Genomic DNA, 4,243 nt, shown 5'->3' on the forward strand with positions numbered 1-4,243 from the left:
ACACACACAGACGCACATACAGGTGCACACGCACACACACAGATGCACACACACACTGTCGCACACGTACACACACACAGACGCACAGGCACACATGCACACAAACGCACACATACATGCACACACACACAGATTGATGCACACACACATACACACAGACACACACACAAATACACACACAGACGCACATACAGGTGCACACGCACACACACACTGTCGCACACGCACACACACACAGACGCATGGCCACACACACACAGACGTGCACACACACACGCGCGCGCATACAGGCATGCACACAGACATACACACCCATACACACACACGCGCACGCACACACACCGGCACATGCACACAAACACACACCCCGGCACACACACCAGCACACACACAGACACACGCACACGCATACATACAGACAGACACACACACTCAGACGCGCGCACACACACACAGATGCACACACACATACACACATACACACACATAAATGAGCGCACACACACAGACCCATATGCACATACACAGGCGCACACATGCACACACAGACAGACTCACACAGACAGACGCACACACAGAAAGACGAACACACACACATGCGCACACACACAGATGGGCACACACACACATACACACACACAGATACACGCAAAGACAGATGCACACACACAGACACATACACACACAACAGAGGCACACACACACATACACACACACAGATGCACACAGACGCGCAGACACACACAGACACATACATAGACACACACACAGTGCTGAGGAAATGCTGTAGGGTCAGAGGTGCATTGAGACATTAAATTAAGGGATGATTTGCCCACTTTAGGGGATAGACACAGAAGGGGTTCAGGAAACAGGAAGTCGCGAGTTCTGATCAGTGCCCAGGCTCATTTGCACTCCACTGATATCACCAGATAAACAGATTACTTGCCCATTAACTCACTAATATTGGTGGGAATTAGCTGTGCACAACCTACCTAATAGCTTTCCTCTATTGAAACAATAATTGCACTTAAAAATGCACATAACTGATTATAAATTACTTTGGAGTATCCTGAGACTGCAAAAGATGTTCAATCACTGCAAGTCTTTCTTGCTTCAAAAAAAGAGACCTGTCCCAAACAGACACCTACAGTCTGAACGTAGCTTTAGGTGACTTTATATTGTGTGAGCCTGATACTCATGTGGATGGCAGTAACTCAAATGTAAATATGGATTTGATGGGGCCTGCAGCCTGGGAAACTAGTTACAGGCTGGATAACTGGATTAAGTTGTATAATATTTAACCCATATGTGGATTTAGGAGAGTCATGGATGACAAACACACATACAAACGGACATACACATGTATATACACACATCCATAATTTATATGGAAACACATACATACACACACACATGTATATAGATAGATAGCCATGGATAAAGAGAGAGGAAATGTGATATTGCTATTGATTAAATGGTTTGAAAATCAACACGCTTTGTCATATCTATTTCACACAGTTTGGCCTCTTTTCCAAGCTTCCCCTGTGCCATGTCCATTAAAGAACAAATTGAAACTAAGACCTTGTTCGAGGCAGCAACCTACTGAGCCTCGATTTCACAGTTTTCAAGACTCAATGAAAAATCGCCAGAAACCGGCTCATAGGTCTTGGGATCTCCCTGACAACCACAGGCCAAGCGTACTGTAATTCAATTTACACACCAAACTCACAACTCTTCTGTGAGATTTGTCAAGGCCTCCAGTCCTTGGGAACCATTGTCAGCTCGTGAACCTTTGACCAGCGAGAGAAAATATGCACCGGTGTGAATCAGAAAGAGAGCATTTTAGGACTGTTTTCCTGTTCACTCTATGGTACATTTAACATTCACCCTATATGATCCTATCTCCATTCTAACTGAGAATAAAAACATTAAGCATCTGTCACTGCTTGTGTTGAAATCTGACTGCCAGGCCAAAATATTGAGTAAACTGCTCCTTTCAGCCAGAAGATCTGCTTTTGTGTGGAAATCCAGTGACATAGCCTCAGGCTTACCAGGAGACATAATGTCATGGGAAATATAAGCAGGACTGACCCAGGACACCGAGCTTACTTCCCAACACAGATCCACATTAACATGCTTTACTGAGGTTTCAGAAACACAGTCTGTGAAGCATCGATCTTGCAACTTAAATGCTAATGTTTTTGATCTGTATCGAATTAATTTAAAAACATGGTGGTCCAGTAAAATTAAGTGTTCCAGCATTATAATGAGACCGTGCATTGAAATAACTGTTCTGCACAGCGGAATGGGTTCATTTAGTTACAATCCATTGCTTTTAACTTGAATTCTTTTTCCACAATTATTCAAATAGTTCAGTCATTGAAGTGAAGCAATTTGAAGGACACAGAACATGAGAACTTTCTTCTCTTTAACGATTCCTATTCAAACCAGCAGATAATTCAGAACAAAAACCTACATACTGACACAAGTTTCTTCTCACTTTTTAATTCGATCTAATTAGAGACTCAGTTAGTAAAACCGTCAATACTGAAACTTTGAAGTAAAGATCATAAAAGCGACGAGTGACTGCCTTTTAAAGGAGCAAATTAGTTGAAAATTTCAAAACTTTTTCACTGTACCTATGTACATGTGACAATAATACATCAAATCAAATCAAATTAAATCAAATCGACTTATCAGTTCAGAAATTAGTAGCTGCTGGGCTTAGCAATCAAATGTCAACCGAAACCTGTTTTTCTACCTGGCTGCTACGCAAAGCATAGGCCACAGTTACGATGCCCTGGCCCCTTGACTAATACCTTTCTCTCATTCACTGTCTGAAGTTCTCTGCACTGGTTTGCCCCAGAGTCTTTCTTTGACATATCTCATTTATTTACATTTCTCTTCTTAACTTGATTTTCCTTCTTGTTTAACCATAGAGATCCAGAGTAACTCAATAGTCTTAGTCACTGGTGTCTGACTTGTCCAAATCCCTCCAAAATCCTCGATGGAATGTCTATTGCCTTTCTGTGAACTGTGTTGCCTCCAGTGTACCAGTTAGGGTCTCATTAGAAATGATAACCATTTTGATTAAATTATTTTTAATGCTACACATTTTATTCAAAGAGAATTGTTAACTGTATTAGTCAGGCAAGCATCACTGATTGTCAGACATGTCTATCCTTGTGACCTCTTGGCCCACAGACCAACTGGGGGGCAAAATATTTCCAAGTTACCAATTCCTAAATGTTTCTCAAGCAGCCATTATTTCACATGCCTTCTATTGCTATTATTAATGAATCAACATGTTCAATGAAATTGAAAATAATTTAAATCTCCTTCTCATTTTGCTCTTGGGTTGCACATGGCAGTGATCTAGAATTTGAGCTTTAATTCCAGGAGAATCCATGTCATTTCTGTCGGGTTGGTTGACCCATGACCACGTGGTTCAAAATTTGTGAAGCAGAGTTGGCTGTTCGATAGAAGGCAGAGACTAGGGATAAAGGAGTCTTCTTCAGGATGAGAGCCGGTGACCAGTGGAGTTCTGCAAGAGTCTGTGTTGGGACCACAGCTATTCACGTTATACATTAACAGTCTGGATAAAGCAACTAAGTGCATTGTTGCTAGGTTTGTAGGTGACAGAAAGATAGGTGGAGGGGCAGGTAGTGTTGAGGAAGTAGAGAGGCTGCATAAAAACCTACAACATGGAACATAGGACATAGAGCATAGAACAGTGCAGCACAGTACAGGCCCTTTGGCCCTCGCTGTTGTGCTGGCCTTTTATCCTACTCTATGATCAGACTAACCCACATACCCTTCATCATCCATGTGTCTATCCAAGAGTCGCTTAAATGTCGGTAATATATCTGACTCTGTATCACTGCTGGCAGTGCAATCCACACACCCACCATTTTCTGTTTAAAGAACCTACCTCTGACATCTCCCCAAAACCTTCCCCCAATTACCTTAAAATTATGTCAGGATGTCCAAGAATGTAGGGAGGCTGTGAAGAAGGTAGCACTGACAGGGAATACTTGCGGACACAGAGATGGGTTCAAGTGCATATACTTCAACACAAGGAGTACCAGAAATAAGGTGGGTGAACTTAAGGCGTGGATCGGTACCTGGGACTACGATGTTGTGGCCATCACAGAAACGTGGATAGAAGAGGGACAGGAATGGTTGTTGGAGGTTCCTGGTTACAGATGTTTCAGTAAGATTAGGGAGGGTGGTAAAAAAGGAG

The sequence above is a fragment of the Chiloscyllium plagiosum genome, chromosome 1, assembly GCF_004010195.1.
Source record: "Chiloscyllium plagiosum isolate BGI_BamShark_2017 chromosome 1, ASM401019v2, whole genome shotgun sequence".
NCBI lineage: Eukaryota > Metazoa > Chordata > Chondrichthyes > Orectolobiformes > Hemiscylliidae > Chiloscyllium > Chiloscyllium plagiosum.